The 21,661-nt window shown below is 42.1% G+C and overlaps 1 long non-coding RNA gene across 1 annotated transcript in view; it reads left to right on the top strand.

The window, feature by feature from the left end:
• The window catches only part of LOC309847665, a 559,315-nt gene that overhangs the window by 26,684 nt on the left and 510,970 nt on the right, over positions 1-21,661 (top strand). The window contains exon 2 of the long non-coding RNA XR_014302550.1: positions 647-781. This is a non-coding gene — a long non-coding RNA (uncharacterized lncRNA). The remainder of the gene's footprint in view (positions 1-646; positions 782-21,661) is intronic.

Genomic DNA, 21,661 nt, shown 5'->3' with positions numbered 1-21,661 from the left:
TACTAACGAAGGAATGAATTCTCAGTAGTGGAATTACTGTATCATATTGTAATTGTTTTTTTGTTTTTGTTTTTGTTTTTTTTTTTTTTTTAGAGGGGGAAGTGGAGAGAGGCAGAGGGAAAGGGAGAGAGAGAATTTTTGTAGATTTGTTGTAGATTTATTTATTTGAGAGAGAGAGAAAGAGAGAGAGGAGAGGGAGTGAGCGAGGGAGTGGGGGAGGGGCTGAGGAAAGATGCTCAAGCAGACTCCCCGCTGAGTTAGAGCCTTTTCTGAAGCTCTCAAGCTCCGGTTTCAAGACTGATGGGATCAGGACGTAAGCTGAAGCCAAGAGTTCCACACTTAACTGGATGTGCCACTCAGGAGTCCCTAGAGAGAGAATCCTAAGCAGGCTCCATACCTAGCTCAGAGCCCTGCGTGGGGCTCAGTCTCACAACCCTGACATCATGACTTGAGCCCAAACCAGGAGTCAGATTCTTAACTGACTGAGCCACCCAGGAGCTCCTCTATTTTTAATTTTTTGAGGAACCTCCATTACTGTTGTGCACAGTGGCTGCACCAGTTTGCATTCCAGGCAACATTGCCTGAGGGTTCCTTTTTCTCCACAGCATTGTCAACACTTAGTATTTCTTGTGTTTTTTGATTTTAGCCCCTTTGAGTTCACGCGTATGGAATTTAAGAAGTAAGACAAATGAGCAACAATGGAAAAAGGAGACAAAAATAAACAAAAAACCAGAATTCTAATACAGAGAAGAATCCGGCGGATGCCAGAGGCAAGTGTGGGGTGAGTGAATGGATGAAACTGACAAAGGGAATTAAGAGACACTTATCTTGATGAGCACTGAGACCTGTATAGCATTGTCAACCTGAAATTAATAGAACACTGCATGTTAATTATACCTGAATTAAAACAAAAGACAAAACAACTTGAAAAAAAAAAACTCTGTGCTGCATGTAGTAAAAATATAATAATCTGGTATGTGTATATGCCTACACATTTTCAAAGTAATTTTACATTAATCCTTTCATTTGATTCTTACTGTGATTATCATACTGTGAAAGTGATAATAATACAGGCTAAGCACTATTCTACATATATTATTAATATATTAATTATTACATTATATCAATTTTTAATACAGTACATGTAAATTCATTCAGGCCTCACCAAAGCTTGGGAGGCAGGTCATCATCTCTATAAGACACACAGTGAAACTAAGGCAGCCAGAAGTCCAGCAACTTCCCTAAAGTCACACAGCTTAAAAGTGGCAGAGCAGGGACTTGAGTACTTGCCTCCCAAAGCCAGCATGGGTGTGCTCTTAACCATCACCCCACGTGGTGGAAAAGCAGACCCGATGCCCTCTGGCCCCGGTGTGGGCTGTGCCCCAGTGATGCAGGCACCAGAGAGGGGCTGCTGCTCTGCAGAACTGACCCTCGGTTCTGAATGGTTTTGGCCGTGCTGGAATGCATGTCCTGTTTGCTGTTTCTGAATGGTATGTGGCATCGTCCAGTTTTTAAGTGTGTCAGTTAAGCAAATATATGCTTTAATATAAATGTGTGTAAATGTCTGTTAAAGCAGTGGTTATACCAAACAAACTGGGAGGCGAGGTTCGGCTCGCAGGCTCTGCAAACATGTGGCTTCTAACCTCACCGAAACCTGGGAAAACAGCACCTTTTCTGATGTGCAGGAAGAGCTTGCATAACTTTTGCTTAAGGTGAGAACAGTTAGTTGACTCTGGGTCTAAGGAAGACCCAGCTTTTCTCTTGCTGTCATATCTATGCTGTGCCCCGTTTCTATAAAGAGGAGGTGAAGAAAGAAGTAACTGAAGAGGGAGTCACCCTCCCTTCCAGTGGAACACATCTCATCATCCCTTTGGGGATTTAAAATGGCGGAGGGGCGCCTGGGTAGCACTGTTGGTCAAGCATTGGGCGCAGGTGGTGATCTCAGGGTCTTGAGATCAAGCCCTGCATCTGGCTCTGAACTCAGCACAGAGTCTGCTTGAGGCTCTCTCTACCCCTCTCCACTGAACTCTTTCTTTCAAAGTAAATATATCTTTAAAAAAATGGCCACAGATTGTTATTCTTCTCATTGAGAGATGGACTCTAATCTTGCTCTTCTAGTATTTGCTTGACCAAAAGAATGTGGCAGAAGCAATGTTCTGAGACTCCTGAGATCAGTCATAAAAACCCTTGTAGCATCTGCCTGAGCCCTTGGATACCTTTGCTCTGGGGAAGCTTTCTGGGGAGCCTGGCCACCTGCTGTGAGAAACTGAGCAATGGAGAGACGACAGGGCTCCCAGTCGTCAGCCAGAACCAGCTGGCAGGCACGCGGCCAGCCTTCAGTGTCGTGAGGGCAGATGCCCCGTGGGATGTGACTCGTCCTTCCTCAGCTGCCCCAGCTGATGCTGCATGGTTCAGATTTCCACTCCTCATTCCAGCCTTTTCTAAATTTTTGACCCACAAAAATGTGAGGCAAATAAAATAATTGGGATTTTTTTTGAGGTTCTGACAATTTATTAGGCATGAATACCCTTATCTTTCTGGATTTGAACAATTAAATCCAACCAAGAGAGAGCGATACTTGCTTTTATATATGTCTACCTCTTCCTAATATTATCCAGTCATGTACTTAAATTTCACACAAAAATACATGTATATATTTCCAAACCACTACCTTTTGGGGTAGTTTGTGGCACGGCAATGGGTCACTAGAACAACACCTTTAAGTAGTTCCCTGGGAAATATACTCCGGAGCTGCAGCCTCCTCTCCACCCACTTTCTCTTCAGGTTCTCCCACAGAAATTTCATTTCCTGCTGAGACCTCACACAAGCCTGATTGTGAGAGAAGTCGTTTTTGTAAAAGAGGGCTTGGGCGGTTCCGTTTTCATATTGAATGCGTTTGTCATTTGGACACAGCCGACCGGCAGAAACCCTCTGACAAGGGGGTGAATGACGGGGGAGTATATGAGCCTGGCCGTGGGATTTATCGCCCCATCACAGTGGGCCTTTAGAAGACAAGTCGAGTTGGAAGGATGGAAGTCTCTGTAATGACCGCAGGCCCTCTTAGGATTCCACCTGGAGTCGCAGCGTGGATCAGAGGGGACTCTTGCAGGAAGAGAGAGTGAAGCGGGGCCCAGAGTTGCTGTGTTGGGCAGCCTGACATTTTGGGGGTGCGTCCGACAGCACGTGTCCTTCTTCCCCTAGCACCCCTTAATCTCCATCTTGCCGTAAGTGCTGTGCTACGGGCTAGGGCCCTACAAATGAACAAATGTGCCCTTTTCTATGAAAAGCTACAGACTAAAAGGATGTCTGTGTGCATATGTACTTATTTATATACATTTCATTTACAGACACATACACATATGTCCCTACATACATGCACGTGCACACATATATATGTAAGAAATAAAATGGATTTATTACTTGGGCTGAACTTTGGAGAGTATAAACAGGAATGGCTTATATCCTTCAGCACGCTTTATCTCACTTCCCTTTCTTGCCTCTTTTTTTTTTTTTTAAGATTTTATTTATATATTTGACAGAGAGAGATCACAAGTAGGCGGAGAGGCAGGCAGAGAGAAAGGAAGGGAAGCAGGCTCTCTGCTGAGCAGAGAGCCCGATGCAGGGCTCGATCCCAGGACCCTGGATCATGACCTGAGCCCAAGGCAGAGGCTTTAACCCACTGAGCCACCCAGGCGCCCTCTTCCTTGCCTCTTGATGGCATCACGGGCGGTTCCAAAGCAATGCCATTCCTTTCCCTTATTGTTGACAATGTAGAGTCCCTTTCAGGTATTTGGAAGCCGAATTTTATTGTTTTTAAAACTTCAAGACCTTGTCTAATTTAAAGCTTCTTTTCTCTCAGAACAGGTTGACCTGGTGGCTTAGGGACGGTTGTGGGGGAGGAGGGCGGGGGACCAGTGTGATCTGTTTCTTCATTTTGTTTCCATGTTTCCTCTTCCTGCTTCATTTTCCTTCAGGGCTTGGGGGTGGTGTAGGAGAGCTGAGGTCAGGCATCAGATGTTGCAAGGGTAGGGGAGGCAGTGATTCACAGGATTAATGGATTGTAGGATAGGACCCACGCCTTCCCTGTAGCAGGTATCCAGCTGCTGCCCAGCACCACCACCCACCTCCATCATGAGGATTTCCGCAGTGTGTTTTCCTGATGTGGGGGCCACATCCTCCGAATGACTCCTAGCAACCCCTTTCCAGCTCCCATTCTCTGAGGTCAGTCCAGAGGCATCCAGCCCTCTTGGGCAGGATCTCATCACATTGCCTCCACCTCGGCTGTGAATCTTCTGTGCCATATACTTGGTCCATAGGAAACTTACAGGCACAGGTCAAGTCCAACACTGCTCCACCGCATCCTGCTGGCCTCCCCCTGCCATCCTGGGCTCCCCTGGCCAGCCCTACACTTCCAGGATCCTCCATGTGGGAACCCTGTCTACATGGGTTCCTTAACTCAAGCTCTCCCAAGAATACTCTGTGCTTCACTTGGATCCCTGATTGTGAAGCCAGCTGCGAAGCCTGTAACTCGGTGGCCCAGTGAGTGTCCTGCTGGGGGTGGGACTTCAGCCTCCTCTCGCAGCTACCCCAGGATCTGAAAATAATGCTCTTCAAGTCCTTCCTCCAGCCCCTTGGTTGAGAAAAACCAAGAACTTTCTGTTCCTTCACTGAACCCCCTTTTCACAATTCCTGCTTCACACAGCCTGGATGGTGACGTGTTCTTCAGCTTCTCACTAGAATGTGTAGGTACATATCTCTTGTCCTCAGTTTTAGCCCAGATTCTAAGACAATGGGAGATGTCTCGTTAAATACAAACTATTCCTAACCGCACTGTTAACTGTTAACGGGAGCCGGGCACCAAACAAGTCCAACGGGAGGGAGAGGCAGGAGTGCCTTAGGCGTCAAGCATGGAGAAAGAGAGAGATCTAGAAGGCCCAGTGGGGTCTTGTCAGGAAGGACAGCAAGGAGGCAATTCTAGGCAGAGACTTGAGACCAAGCTTGATGACAGAGGGTGGTGAACTCCCATGCTGGCACAGCAAGTCTGCAGGTAGGGTCTGTGAGGAAGGAGTGGCCATCAGGACTGCAGAGGCCAATCACACTGGGGTGGGGGATGGGTGGAGGGCTTCCCACAAGCTGTAGGTATGTGGCACTACCATATCATTTGCCCGTCAGAAGGGGCTTTGGAAAGGAACTAGAGAAAGTGGTTAGGAGACTTATGCCATGTGTAGATGAAGGATAATGAAGGTCGGCTGTAGGCAGGATAGACAGGGAGAGGAGGGCTGGTTGGAGAAAGATCTTCAGATGGGGCCTAGTGGGCTATGGGTAGGGGGTAAAATCTTGTCCAGGTCCCCCAGTAATAGCAGGTACCTTCAAAATTTTACTTTCTTACATCTTCCTGAGATACCCAGTTGTCTTGTGTTTTCTTGAGTCTCTTCACCTTCTGTGTTCTTCTCCAGGGGTGTGACAAATACGGGTGAGTGGGTGGCAGAGTATTTATTTGGTGGTGGTGGAGCAGATTCATATGGTGATAGCCCATTTTTAGGTAGCTCAGTAAGACTGAGTGAAGTAGGTGTACGGAAATGTTCTATAAACTCGAACCTGAGAACATGTAAGGAGCTCTTATTTTTAAGCAGATCCTATTTGTGCAACTCGTTTGGCAATCAATCATGTGACATTTCTTCTCGTTATATGGAATTGGTATTTAAGTCTATAAATCCACTCATCCTATCCCTCGGGATTCTGCTTCTCGGTTTCCACGGTGACAGCTAGCTAGCAGGTAGACTAACCCATGCTGAGTTGTTAGTTGATACCATAGGAGGGAACTCTGAATGATGCCGAGCCTTTTAAACCTAGTAACATACAGTTTTCATTTAGAAGAAAAAAAGTGTTTCAGACCCAAAGTAATAACCTAGATAATTTTGAGTTATAACATCAATTCAGTAGGTATGCAGAACATTTGCGTGTACTGGCTATGTTATATTACTTTATGTATTTTCATTCAGACTGAATAAGACTCTGAGCTCTTAATATCAGGCCAGCAAGATATTGAATCTTGGTCTTATTACTGTTCTCTGTGTCTCAGCTAACGTTTACTAAAGGTTGTGCAAAGTTCTTAGGAGAGCCTTAGGCAGTGACAAAGCCTGTAAGCCATTAGTTGTACTACTTATCAATGAGGTGGTCTTGTCCAAGCTCTCAAGGCAACTTCCAGTCTATTGCTGTGCCCCCTCTAGACCATGTTTGGGGTCCAGGAATCCCCAGGATCCGACTCTCCAAGGGGCATGAAGCAGCCGTTCATCCCATCTTCTACTCCTGTGCTACTCCTGTTGGGGAGTAGACATGGATTTCTACTACTTGAGGGAACTTCAGGGCTTTTCCCCCCCTCCACAGCTGGGTAAATCTAACATTACTTTTTCTACTTCTTCCTCTCTAGCAAGGATCTTTGCCTTCTTCCATCCCCTTCTGATATTCTCAACATATTTCCTCAATAAGTGAAGTTTTTACATAGAGCCCAGCTTCAGTAGGACCCCACAAATACTCCTGACGTGTGATAATACAAAGTGCCTGATACAGACCAGAAAACACAATTTCATATCTCGGTAAATCCTTTTACCTCTTGTGCAGTCAAAGAAGTGGTTATAGGGTGTTTAATGCCTCTGGCTTTTTACATAGTAATAAACATAATATAGTTATTAATTAAATAGGAGCAAATGCACAATCCAATAAAAGTTATATTAACAATTTACTCATATATAATGATGGTATTTGGGGGGAAAGAAAAAACCACAGAAGGTGTCACCGTGGCTCTGGCAGCTGTGGCCTGGGCCTTTGGAGGTCAGCATGAGTGTCCTGTTATGTTTTGTGTGATGATGACCCTATTTGCCCCCAGTTTTTCTGTTTTAGCTACTGTGACCTCTTTTCACATAATCACATGTGATGCTGTTTGGACTTCACATTGTGCCAAAATCAAATCATTATTTACATAATAAATATGCTGTACTCCTTTTTCATTATTTTGTGACAAAGTAGTACCAGTTGTAACCAGCTCCATTACCAACCCAAACACAAGCTTGGACATGGAAATCATCGGGTAGTGTTTGGCTATTAGATGGCCGTTAACACAAGCCCATATATACTCACCATTTCAAAAACCGTTGCAGTACAAATAGAAAATTTTGGAATTTTTTTGGATTGAAAGCTTTGAATTCCAGATACCTATGAATCCTAGGCCTGCGGAAACCAGTTTGGAAACATTGCTGTGGTTGCCCAATTGTGCGCTTGAGTCAGACAGAGCTGAATTTGAATTCAAGTTTCCCTCAGTTTCCACCTCTGTAGCACAGTCATGGTGATACCTTCTGTATTAGTTGCTAGCACTTCCATAACAAAATACTAACAGTTGGGTGACTTACAACAGTAGAAATGTATTATCTCATAGTTCTGGGGGCTAGAAGTTTGAAATCAAGGTGTCTGTAGGGCTGTCTTCCCCCTAAAGACACCAGAAAAGGATCTGCCATATGCTTCTGTCTTAGCTTCTGGTGGCTTCACACATTTCTTGGCTTGTACATGGATCACTCCAATCTTCTATCTTCGTATGACAGATTTTCCATCTTCTGTATCTTCACATCACCTTCATCTTCCCTCTGTGTCTCTTGTCCAGACTTCCCCTTTCTATAGAGACACTGGTCATGGGATTAGCACTTTGCAACCCATTGAACTCACTTTACTTTGATCACCTCTTAAAGACCCCGTTTCTAAGTGAGGTCCCATTCTGAGGTACTGGGAGTAGGACTTCAACACAATTTTGTTGGCGGGGGGGCACACAATTCAAATCAGAGCATCATCCTTTGCTGTTCTGAGGATTAGAGATAATGGATCTAAACCACCAGGCTCATTTTAAATGCTTAATGAGGAGTGGTCAGTATGCTCGTAATAGGATGGCTCATTGCCCTGCCCAGAGACACAGTTCACGGCCATATTTACACTAAGCACACTGACTGTAGTTTGGGATTTCTGACATGCCAATGTATCAGTGAGAGAAAGGCCCTTTATTATAGATCAAATTCCACTAAAATGTTTATGTACTCTCAAGGCTAAGGCTGTCACATTTCTTTATCTATTATGTTAGTTTTCAAAAATCGCTTTGGACCAGACTGTGAATCTTTTGATCTCATTCACTACCCTATCTCTCGTATCTAGTAATCTAATAGTCGCTGGGCAAATACCAGCTCCTCAGTTGTACCAAATTTAGTCTGAGTTTCTTTTGCTTTATTTTATTTTATTTTTTTAAGATTATTTATTTATTTATTTATTTGTTTTGATAGAGAACACAAGTAGGCAGAGGCAGGTAGAGAGAGAGAGAAGAGGAAGCAGGCTCCCTGCTGAGCAGAGATCCCGATGCCAGGCTCAATCCCAGGACAATGGGATCACGACCTGAGCCGAAGGCAGAGGCTTAACCCACTGAGCCGCCCAGGCGCTCTTGTGTGTGTGTGCGCACTTTATTTTTTTTCTTCCATTTGGATTTTGGGACTAAGTCTGATTCTCCCACAAATTAAGAAAATTAATGCCAAACTAAAGGCAGTGAAATGCAGAACTCAGGAGATGTGAAGGGAAGGTACTATGGGTGATAAACTGTTGTTGGCCTGGCCAGCTGTGTCCAAAGACTTCACAAGTTTCTGCATTTTAATACCAGGCTGTCATATTCCGTGCAGATTGGAGTCCCAGAGAGAACTCTGAACAGTGGCCTTTGCCTCGTGGGCATAAAAATTTTCCTTGTGGAGTCTCATGCCCGTTAAAGCAAGGAGTGGAGTCTGGCTCATCAGGCTGGCTGAGGGTTTTTATGTGGTGGAGGGAGAGTGGGGGACCAGCTTTACAGAGTGCCCTATCAGGTAGATACACATTTGACACAGGAACGCTGAGTTATCAAGTTTTCTCCAAGGGCAACTATATATCTTGGGAATCCAGAGCCAAATTATATTTGACATTTCATTTAAAGCCCGAGACATCTTGATGTTAAACCAGAGTCTAAGAGTGCTAAAGTACGAGGCCGTTCAATTTGACGGAGCCAAGGTTTCTATTCCTATCTCACCTGCATGGGTAATAGACAAGTCCTGATAGTTCTTCCTTATTTCATCCAGATGAAAATCACTGAGTTAGCTCTCTGCCGAAATGACACTCGCTCAAAGTTATTTTCTCTCTGGCGCTGTGCAGAGAGCACATCTGGAGCGCTTTGGAAGCTTCTCGGGGCTGGTATTATTTATGTAGTGGGTAACAAAGCTATATTTACTTGGCTTACATTCCAGATTGAAGAGGTAGGGTGTGGGAGAGTGGGAGATACGTGAGCAAGACCCATTGGGCGACATTTCCTCCAAATGAAAGGCGGAGAAGAGGTGGAGGAGGCTGGGGGCCCGCTTTTAATTCAGGGTGGCGGTGATTCCCATATCCCTCTTTCCTTAAATGAGAATTTTGTGCTACCTGTCCTTGTGGATTTTGGAAAAAGGGCAGAGAGGATAAAAAATGACAAAAAAAAAAAAAAAGGACAAAAGGAAGGCTATTTTAGCACAGTGTTTTTGAGAACATGTGGAAATACTTTTACTGTACCAAAATAAGAAAATTTAGACATATTAAGTTAGCATAGTGGTATATAACATGTATTTCATAGATAAAGAAATGTCCATACTTTGAGAAACGATGCTCAGTTTTTTTTTTTTTTTTAAGATTTTATTAATTTATTTGACAGAGAGAAAGATCACAAGTAGGCGGAGAGTCAGGCAGAGAAATTGGAGGAAGCAGGCTCCCGCTGAGCAAAGAGCCCGATGTGGGGCTCAATCCCAGGACACTGAGATCATGACCTGAGCCGAAGGCAGCGGCTTAATCCACTGAGCCACCCAGGCGCCCCGATGCTCAGTTTTTATTCGTGTACTTTTGTACTGAGGGAGTGTAACCAGCCAATGGCCTATACTTTTTGGTATGCTTTTTTTTGTCTTAGGAAGTTACAAAAACAGAGTCGGCCCCTCTGATAGTCAGTAATTATTTTAGGAGTATGTGAACAGTCCTGTGCTAAACTTTGCAATAGAAACAAAGATACACGAGTGATGGTCTCCACCCTCAAAACACCCCCATAGTGGAAAAGAGGAGTCTGCTGAGTCCCGGGAAAGTTGCCAAGGGCCACAAACATGCGTTCGAGTTTCCACGCCCAGTGTCTGTGGCAAAGCCGCCCAGGGGCAGGGGATCCAGAACGGCTGGCAGAGTGAAGGAGCGGGTGACGGAGTAAATAAACAAATGAAAGTCTGACAGTCCGCTCTGTCAGACTGAAGCGGAGAGAGGGCTCAAGACAGACTGGGCTGCAGGGCTCACAGAGAACTCTAGGAAGGAAAAGGAAGACTTAATGAGCTATGACTTCTGTTTCATCTGTGAAATGCTCCAGGTGCAGCCCGTTTCTTTTCCAGGGGCCCCACATAGGGCCTACTGGAAAAAAAAAAAAAGAAAAAGAAAAAGCCTTTTGAAGGATGAGAACAGACATCAATTCCTCAAACAGCATCTATCATGGTACTGCTGTGCTCGGATATGTCCATTTTGCCTCATTCATCATTTCTCTTTTAAAAATATTCCTATAAGGTGAAAACCCAGTGTTACAGCCCCAGTGGAGGTACATCACTGACATTTAGAGAAAACAAACAAAAAACAACAGTCCATTCTCATCACCCAGAAGTCAGCACGGCCCGCACCTTACTGTATATCCGTCTGTGCGTATTGATGCCCAAGTGAGATCATACTGTACACACTTAACTGCAACCTGCTGCCTTTTTTTTTTTTTTAAGACTTTATTTATTTATTTGACAGAGAGAGACCCAGCAAAAGAGGGAACACAAGCGGGGCGAGTATGGAAAGGGAGAAGCAGGGAACCCGATGCGGGGCTCGATCCCAGGATTCTGGGATCATGACTGGAGCTGAAGGCAGATGCTTAATGACTGAGCCACCCAGGCGCCCAACCTGCTTCTTTTTGCAGTCGTGATTCTCACCTTTCCGTTTTCTTGAATTACAAACTTGTCATATGTTCTCCCAGAGGACATTCGTATGACTCCTTGTAGTTAGTTGGTTTCTCCTGTATCAGTCTGGGACTGCAGTCACGAGGTGTTACGTCCCCTCCGCGGTGGTATATGAACTACAGCTGTCTTGTACTGTACACAAGGAGTTGTGCGAGCTGCTTGATCTCACACAGGTAGCTTGAAATCATCATCATGGGGGTGTTCACGGCATTGAAATTGGTAAATAGTGCATATTGGGGCTTCCCTTCACTCTCGTTGTGAAGCATTTGCTGGCATTCCTTTGTCCCTGGTTTCATTTAATCTGGTGTAGCTTCCCCAACCCTTTCTTTCTTATGCCACTGACTTGTTCAAGTAGGACAGAATGTACTACGATCCTTGTCTGCCTGGCTTGTGTCATTTGGCACATGTCTCTTGTCCTCTGAATTTCCCATATACTGGAAGTTGGGTCAAAAAGCTTAATGCATTCCAGTTAAACATTCTGACTATTTTAGTTGATTTTAGATATATAATATTGTAGTATGCCAGAAAACATATATTTGTTGATACTAACATTGATCCTGGGTTAAAATAAGGACAATTCAGTCTCTCCATTGTAAAAATTACTTTTTTTCCCTCCTGGAACCAGGAAGAAATCTGCGTGGTATTATTTGGCACTAAATGAATTTCTTACTATAAACCATTCACCTACTGGTTTTGACCCCAGCTGATAATCCTTCCCTGAAGCAGTTAATTTGAGTTTCTAAAATGTTTTTAAAATTCTGCCACTCCTCCTTTATCTTTTGGCTGACATTTCTAGGTAAAGAACACATTTCCCTCACCAAGTGGGCTCTTTTTATTACCCTGAAACAAGTTGCCACCAGAAAGACAAATAAATGATCAATTGTTTTTCTTTATTTCCCAATTTTCAAAGAGAGGAGTTGTGTAAGTACTTACCTCAAATGGTGACAAATGTGATTTCTATGACTTTCTCTTTTATAGTATCATTATGTACTCATTGATTTTTCATTGATTCAATCTGTTTCAATCCACTAAACTCATTATTCTCTTTGAGGTCCAGATGGTCACTACTTTGACCAGGGGTAGTAGCCTTTTCACATTGGCTCCTGGATCTGTTTGGCACAGTCCCATTAATCTTCGCAGGCTCCCTTGTTTTTTGATACAATAAAAGATCCCAGGCTCATTTTGTTTCTTTTCTCCCCAGATGAATCAGCCATTTTTTTCTGGAAGCCTTGGTTTCTTTCCGTGGAGAGTGGTAATAGAGGCCATAATCTGGGGGCCGGGAATGTTCATTGCTGTTGAGGTTACACTGCTTCTGGGAATTTTTCAGGGCTTTAAATATGTAATTAAAAAGTCATGAGCTCATATTCATACTTTAAATTCAACTTTTAACATTGTCGTGTTTTCACTTACCCTTTTTAATTTTATACTTGTATTCTTTTTACACTGAAACTTTTTTTTTTTAAGATTTTTTTTTTTTTTTTGACAGAGATCACAAGTAGATGGAGAGGCAGAGAGAGAGAGAGAGAGAGAGAGAGAGAGAAAAGTAGGCTCCCTGCTGAGCAGAGAGCCCCATGCGGGACTCGATCCCAGGACCCGGAGATCATGACCTGAGCTGAAGGCAGCGGCTTAACCCACTGAGCCACCCAGGTACTCTACACTGAACCTTTTGATCCCTGAACCATTATCAACATAGTGACTTGCTTTTATATTAAATATAATTTGAAAATACCAACACCAATTTTGTAACAAACGGTATAATTACTGAGGAAGGTTTATTTTTGTGTATGTGGTTATTTTTTCCTTAGACTATCTCGTACTAAGTCTTCACAGTCAAAATACAGTGTTTTCAAATTTTTCGAATTAAATCTTTCCACTGTTACCAGTTTAATATGTAGTTTAGTTTTATTTCTTTCAATTTGAGGCTTTTTCGCCTAATTTAATTTTTTAGGAAATTTACTCTATCAACATAATTCAAAGGTCAGAGCAATACAAAATATATACACAGAAGTCTTCTTTCGTTTCCCTTCACCAATTTCATGTACTCACTTAATAGTTTCCTGTTTATCATTCCAGTATTTCTTTTTTACATATCTTTTCTCCTCTATGGACTATGCACATCATTCTGTGTCTCTCTTTTTGTTATTTTGCTATATTTATGGGTGGTCTTTCCAGATGGCTACATGAATATTGTCATCATCTTTCTTTCTTTCTTTCTTTCTTTCTTTCTTTCTTTCTTTCTTTCTTTTTTTTTTTTTTGACTTGCAAATCCTTCCTTCTTAGGGGACCATCACAAGTCAGAGAGGGAGAATAAAAGCAGAAGAAGGGGAGTTTTGTCGAAGATTATTTGACCATAGAGTTGAGGGTCCATATCTGGGCTTTCTACTCTGTTCCACTGGTCTATGTGTCTGTTTTTATGCCAGTATCATGCTGTCTTGGTGATCACAGCTTTGTAGTAAAGCTTGAAATCAGGTAACGTGATGCCCCCAGTTTTATTTTTGCTTTTCAACATTTCCTTAGCAATTTGGGATCTCTTCTGATTCCATACAACGTTTAGGATTATTTGCTCCAGCTCTTTGAAAAATACCGGTGGAATTTTGATTGGAATGGCATTAAAAGTGTAGATTGCTCTAGGCAGTATAGACATTTTAACAGTGTTTATTCTTCCGATCCAAGAGCATGGAATGGTCTTCCATCTGTTTGTGTCTTCTTCAATTTCTTTCATGAGTGTTGTGTAGTTCCTCGAGTACAGATCCTTTACCTCTTTGGTTAGGTTTATTCCCAGGTATCTTGTGGTTCTTGGTGCTATAGTAAATGGAATTGATTCTCTAATTTCCCTTTCTGTATTTTCATACAGAAAATATAAAAAAGCCAATGATTTTTGTACATTGACTTCGTATCCTGCCTTGTTACTGAATTGCTGTATGAGTTCTAGTAGTTTGGGAGTGGAGTCTTTGGGTTTTCCATATAAAGAATCATGTCATCTGCGAAAAGAGAGAGTTTGACTTCTTCATTGCCAATTTGCATACCTTTTATTTCTCTTTGTTGTCTGATTGCTGTTGCTAGGACTTCTAATACTATGTTGAACAAGAGTGGTGAGAATGGGCATCCTTGTCGTGTTCCTGATCTCAACGGGAAGGCTGCAAGCTTTTTCCCATTGAGGATGATATTTGCTGTGGGTCTTTCATAGATAGATTTTATGAAGTTCAGGAGTGTTCCCTCTATCCCTAGCTGTACTTTGAAGCATTTTAATCAGGAACGGATGCTGGATTTTGTCAGATGCTTTTTCTGCATCGATTGAGAGGACCATGTAGTTCTTCTCTCTTCTCTTATTGATTTGTTCTATCACATTGATTGATTTGCGAATGTTGAACCATCCTTATAACCCAGGGATGAATCCCACTTGGTCATGGTGGATAATCTTTTTAATGTGCTGTTGGATCCTGTTTGCTAGGATCTTGTTGAGAATCTTAGCATCCATATTCATCAGTGATATTGGTCTGAAATTCTTCTTTTTGGTAGGGTCTTTGCCTGGTTTGGGGATCAGGGTAGTGCTGGCTTCATAAAAAGAGTCTGGAATTTTTCCTTCTACTTCAATTTTTTGAAACAGCTTCAGGAGAATAGGTGTTATTTCTTCTTTAAAAGTTTGGTAGAATTCCCCAGGGAGTCCATCTGGTCCTGGGCTCTTGTTTTTTGGGAGGTTTTTGATCACTGCTTCAATTTCAGGAAAAAATATACAGTGGAAAAAAGACAGTCTCTTCAATAAATAGTGCTGAGAAAACTGGAAAGCTACATGTAGAAGAATGAAACTCGACCATTCTCTTACACCATACAGAAAGATAAACTCAAAATGGAGAAAAGACCTCAACGTGAGACAGGAATCGATCAGAATCCTAGAGGAGAACATAGGCAGTAACCTCTTCGATATCAGCCACAGCAACTTCTTTCAAGATATGTCTCCAAAGCAAAGGAAACAAAAGTGAAAATGAACTTTTGGGACTTCATCAAGATCAAAAGCTTCTGCACAGCAAAGGAAACAGTCAACAAAACAAAGAGGCAACCCACGGAGTGGGAGAAGATATTTGCAAATGACAGTACAGACAAAAGGTTGATATCCAGGATCTATAAAGAACTCCTCAAATTCAACACACACAGAATAGATAATCATATCAAAATATGAACAGAAGATATGAACAGACACTTCTCCAATGAAGACATACAAATGGCTATCAGATACATGAAAAAATGTTCATCATCACTAGCCATCAGGGAGATTCAAATTAAAACCACATTGAGATACCACCTTACACCAGTTAGAATGGCCAACATTAGCAAGACAGGAAACAACATGTGTTGGAGGGGATGTGGAGAAAGGGGAACCCTCTTCCACTGTTGGTGGGAATGCAAGTTGGTGCAGCCACTTTGGAGAACATTGTGGAGATTCCTCAAGAAATTAAAAATAGAGCTTCCCTATGACCCTGCAATTGCACTACTGGGTATTTACCCCAAAGATACAGATGTAGTGAAAAGAAGGGCTATCTGTACCCCAATGTTTATAGCAGCAATGGCCACAGTCGTCAAACTATGGAAAGAACCAAGATGCCCTTCAACGGATGAATGGATAAGGAAGATGTGGTCCATATACACTATGGAGTATTATGTCTCCATCAGAAAGAATGAATACCCAACTTTTGTAGCAACATGGACGGGACTCGAAGAGATAATGCTGAGTGAAATAAGTCAAGCAGAGAGAGTCAATTATCATATGGTTTCACTTATTTGTGGAGCATAACAAATAACATGGAGGACATAGGGAGATGGAGAGGAAATTGAAGTTGAGGGAAATTGGAAGGGGAGGTGAACCATGAGAGACTATGGACTCTGAAAAACAATATGAGGGTTTTGAAGGGGCAGGAGGAGGGTGGGGGAGCCAGGTGGTGGGTATTATAGAGGGCACGTATTGCATGGAGCACTGGGTTTGGTGCAAAAACAATGAATACTGTTACACTGAAAAGAAAAAAAAATTTTTTTAATACAAAAAAAAAAAAAAAAAAAAGGAAGAAGAAGAAGAAGAAAGGGAGTTAGGAAAGCAGAAGCCAAACCCTGTTGGTTGGAGGCATCAACTTAAAGCCTAAGACAAGGCAGAGTAGGAAAGTCCAGGTTTGTGCCAGGTAGGAAGAAGGGCTTGTTTGAGGCTGGATAATGTTTTATCAGCTCATAGCAGATAGCTACCTGCCTTATTAGGGGCTAACGCTTCCTCCAACACCTGAGTCCTCCTTAGGGTACAAAGCTCTTCATGCTGTGGTAAGCCTGCAAATGAGAAGGGCCAGCATTTTTCAACCAACATCATGATCTCTAAAGGATCTGATGACCGATGAAAAGTTGATGAGTTCAGACTGTATCTCCTGTTTGAAGGAGTCTGATGGTTGGTCTCATTGAAGTTGTTACTTGTGATCAGGTCCTAAAGTTTTGTCTTAACTGATGAAAATTGGCTGATACAGAGTATAGGAATACCAAGTTCGGCCATGTTCATTTAGTCATTAATTTATTCAACATGCATTTATTGACTGCCTACTATTTTCTAGCAAGTTAGCTAGGGTCTGAATACATAAAACAGAATAAGATATAATTGTGTTTGAAGGATCTTCTCGTATAGAACAGTGTTCCCTTTGTGTTTTAAATCTCATACCTCAGCATTTAACACTTTTCATCATTCATCCCAATTATTCTTATTTATTCCTAACACTTTGACACTCTAATCTGAACATTATGAAACTTACACAAAAATACACCTCACAAAGGGTTTATAAAAATATAAATAGTTATACATACATATATATATATGTACACACACACATATATATGTACACATATACACACACACACATATGTTTTTTCTCTCAGAATGATTTTGTGAAAATTGTTTAATAAAATACCAATGTGATATGGGTTATTGCAACTTGTTAGATATCCAGGGAGACATTAGAGAGGTTGAAACAGAATTTGTCAAGGGTCTTCTTACCTGGGTATCCAGGTATCAGAATCTTGCCTCGAATATTAACATGGAGTTTCCTAGTTCAACTAAACCAAATGGACTTTTGTCTTTTTTAAGCTAAGACTCAGGAGACAATAAAAATATTTTGGGGGGGAGGGTAGAGGAAAATTACTAACTGTAATATCTACTACCTGTTTAAAGGCAAAAGTTTCTGAAATTGGCACCCAGTTCACCTGGCATAAGAAATTGGTAATGATCCGAACTGGCGTGTTTAAGAGGACAGTTCGGATCCACCCGTGGATACAACTTTGGATTTCTTCTTGGTGTACCATAGTATTCTTCTATCAGTTAATGACAGTGTTTCTTGCTTTTGATTCAAAAGTACTATTACGAAGGCATAGTCTGTGCTTAAACACTCAAAATAAAGCCTTTAGTTAGGTCTGGTGAAGGATTTTTTGCCTCCACAGTGTCTCAGAATTGCTGCCTTCAGCTCTGTGATACTGCAACTTTTTGTGACTTGGGTCTTGGAGAAGTAGATTCTCTATGAACTATGGTGCTTGGGTCTTGGGGTGGGATGGTCCACTCTATTTTGCAGAAAGACCTCCTTCCTTCTTAAAGTCTTGGTTGAAAAACGAGTTCCCTCTCTGTGCAGAAGCATGAGCACGATGACATTTCCCGCAGACATTATTAAACATTTCCATGGCAACAGTGGATTAGCACGCTGAGTTACCCACTCATGACCAATATTTTGGCAGATACAATAAGATCCAGATATTAGTGCCAAATCAGAAACGCAGACTTTTTTTTTTTTTTATAAACTTCAGGCTTACTATATTACCTCTGAAGAGAAATTTAAACTAAATATTTTCAAGTGTTCCACAGGAGACTAGTTTTTAAAAGAGATAAAAGAATGGTTTTTAATTTTCACAGTTGTTTATTAGTAAATGACCATTCCACTGAAATATTTGGAAATCATTTATAGATAGATTTAAATATCTCTTACTTTAGCCCTAAGAATTTACGTTGCAATATTAATTACTCATCAAAAGTCCCAGGCGCCTGGGTGGCTCAGTGGGTTGAGCCTCTGCCTTTGGCTAAGGTCATGATCTCAGGGTCCTGGGATGGAGTCCCACATTGGGCTCTCTGCTCTCGGCGGAAAGCCTGCTTCCCCCTCTCTCTGCCTCTCTCTCTGCCTCCCTCTCTGCCTACTTTTGATCTCTCTCTCTGTGTCAGAAAAAAAAAAAAAAAGTCCCTTGACAGGCAGCTTAGAATGAGACTTTAGCCTCAGTCAGAATTATTCCGATTTTAAGTGATACAATGCAAATTACAGAAGTCTTGGTGAACTTTGAGGCTTGGTTTAGGGTTAAGCCAACAAACAGTGAGGAGCTAGTCCTGGTGATGAGAGAGAAGGCTTCTAATGGAATGTCTTGGCAGGGTTTCTGTTCTCTCTTTTTGAGCTCTGCTTAGTTCTCTCTTTTGTGAGCCCCATTTGCATTATTAATAGAACAGTATCCACATACATATACTTATAGGGTCCTTCCTTTTTCTAAGGAGGAAAGACATTAAGTTTAAGCCAAGTATTTTTATCTCCCCAACCATATTATGAACATAGCAGGTTGGGGTTTGGTTTTTTTTTTTTTTTTTTTTTTTGCCTCTGGGATAGAAACCATCAGTTGTCTCCAAGTCATCGAGTTATGAAGTTATGCTGGGGATAAAGATAGCTGAAATCATAGCATTATTTTAAGCTGAAGATCAAATGACATAACCTCCATAACACTCTTGGGATTAATGAAAACAAGTTTGGAAAATGAAGTTTTCTTGAGGAGTGTTCATTCTGCCTTGTGGCATTAACCAGCAGGAAGGAGGCACTTTCATGGAGATGGCCATCATGACCCCTTACTTCCAGAAGCATTTAAGCATATATATGTGTTCCATATGCATGTCCTAAGCACTGTGCTCCTAAACCTCCCCTTGTGGCCCTTTCATAATTCAACTTTTATTTGTGTGCTTAGTTTACAACTGCTGTATTCCCTCTGACCACCTGAATGTGGAGACCATTCCTGACTGATACCCGGTTTCTGCACAGGTACTAGCAAATAGTAGTGCTAAGTACATACTGGTAGAAGAAAGAAGGAAGGAAGGAAGGAAGGAAGAGATGAGAAGGAGGAAGGACTGAATACAGAAAGTACAGTGCAGTTGTAGTCCTTGAGCTCTTGGTTGAGACTCTTCAAATGTTTTAGAGAAGATGGGGATATTTTTTGTGACTCAGAGCCTTTAGATCATGGAACATGGATAGTGTGACTTATAGTCCAGTTTGTCTGGCTCAGTCCTCATTTACTCTTATTGACTGGGTATAATTATTACCAGTGTCCCTTTTCAGTCTCAAATGTGTCCTGATTTGGCAGACAAATTACGGTAGTTTCTCTACCCCCCTCCCCATTAACAGAGTATGTTCCAAGGCCTTCAGTGGATACCTGGAACCATAGAGAGTCCTGAGCCCTGTATATACCTATACATACATTCCTATGATAATGTTTACTTTGTAAAATGGGCACAGTAAGAGGTTATTAATAATGACTAATGAAATGATTATTATTAGAATATACTATAATAAAGATTAAGAATATATAAGAATATGCGGGGCACCTGGGTGGCTCAGTGGTTAAAGCCTCTGCCTTCAGCTCGAGTCATGGTCCCGGGGTCCTGGGATCGAGCCCGGTGTTGGGCTCCCTGCTCAGTGGGGAGCTTGCTTCCTCCTCTCTCTCTCTCTGCCTGCCTCTCTGCCTACTTGTAATCTGTCAAACAAATAAATAAAAATAAAAAAAAAAGAATATCTAAGAATATGCTATAATAAGGGTTAAGAATGAACTAATAAGAATATAAAGGTTATAGGAAGGTGGTCTCTTGGTCTCAGAATATCTTACTGTACTGCACTCACCCTTCCTGTGAGGATGGGAGGTGATAAAACGTCTGGGTGATGAGACGATGTGGGCAGTGTGATGTAGTGTTAGGATACCACTGACCTAAGGAGAAATCAGAAGGAGGATCATCTGCTTCTAGAACTTCAAGGGTAACTGAAACTATAGAAAATGAAACCACAGGTAGGGGGTGGGGGGGGCACTGTATATGATAATCCTAGGAAAGGGGATGTGGAAAACAGGATCTGTTGGCATTGAACCACACACTGGTCACTCTTAGCTGACTTAATACTTTGCTGTTTTTGTGAAATATGGGCTTGCAGCTCTGTATGAGAGAGAAATAATAACCTTTCTGAGTTCTTGGCTGAAATTCCTGCAATAAAGCCCGATTAACAAGAGAAAAACAAACCAAAGTTTATTAATATGGATACCTCATGTATCCATGAGAGAGACCTAGGAAAAATGAGTAACCCAAAGAGGCAGCTTTTTTAATTTAAGATTTAGTACAATCTTAAGAGGAAAAGGAGATGAGGTGTGGCTCTCATGGGATAGTAAATGATTATTTGGAAAGATGACTGGACCCTTAGAAGAAGGGATGGGAGACATGATCGTGTCTAGCAAAGTTTATCAGGGGGTGATGTTGACTTCTAGTCTTCTCTCCTCTGATAACACTCAGTCCTTCCCGGTTGGTAAAACTCCTGGGAAGGAGATTTCTGACAGGTGTGTTCCTTTCAGAGGATCTGTCCTTAGGCAGTTAAAGAGAGTTCAGAGAAGGCCTCTCCCAGCATTTGCTATAGGCATTTCAAATGCCTACAGCTGAAATAATCATGTCTTATTTTGGGGTGACATATTCTGCTCTCCTTCGGCTTGCATTCCTTAAGCTGGCCTCATGGAAAGTGATCTACAAGGATTTTTAAATCAAAATATTTATGTCATTTGACCACTTTTTGGTTCTTCCAAAGTACATGGTCTGATTCTAGTTTCTTGGACACCAAACAGAAATGGAGCAGCTGGAAGCAGTGGCATGTTCCTACTGTCTTAGTGATGCCCTCGGTTCTCACTTGCTTGTGACTTTCTGCATCAACCAGAGTGCTGGTTTTCACTAGAGCACAAGAGCAATAGTGAGAGAAATGAGGGCTAACAGTGTAATCCAGGTTGTTCCCGTTTGTACCATATGAGAAAATGAGGAAAAAAAGAAACTCTTCATTAAATTATCTGGATGGTTTGTGTGTCTGGCATCTGTCATTTAGATGTGGGATCGGAAATAGCCAAAACATTCTCATCTTCCAGTGTTTAATTTTTTTCCCTCACCATATATGACTAGTACTCATCTGGCTTCATGCTTCCTCTGGAGGGGCAGCAGGGCCAGACCTGCCAAGTGTTCAGCTGCAGCTCATGGTGAAGAGAATTTACTCTCGGAGTGAAAATGAAGCCATAAGCAGACTGCTCAGATAGACATTTCTGCAGATCCTGAGTTGTAAATCTGAGAAAAGCTTGGGTGCTTGTCACATCCTCATTTTGGTGATGAAGAAGTTGAGGCTCAGAGAGGTTAAGTGACTGGTCAAAAGTCACACAGCTGCAGAAGACAAACTCCCGCAGTAGACTGCAGGCAAAGCATGCATCACTCTCTGATTTTTGATGCTCTTGCTGGTGAGGGGAAGCCAGAGTTCTTGCTTCAAAAAGAATGCGCTGAGGCGGGGTGACTGAAG

Source organism: Mustela nivalis (assembly GCF_964662115.1).
Source record: "Mustela nivalis genome assembly, chromosome: 14".
NCBI lineage: Eukaryota > Metazoa > Chordata > Mammalia > Carnivora > Mustelidae > Mustela > Mustela nivalis.
This window is presented reverse-complemented; position numbering and strand designations above follow the sequence as displayed.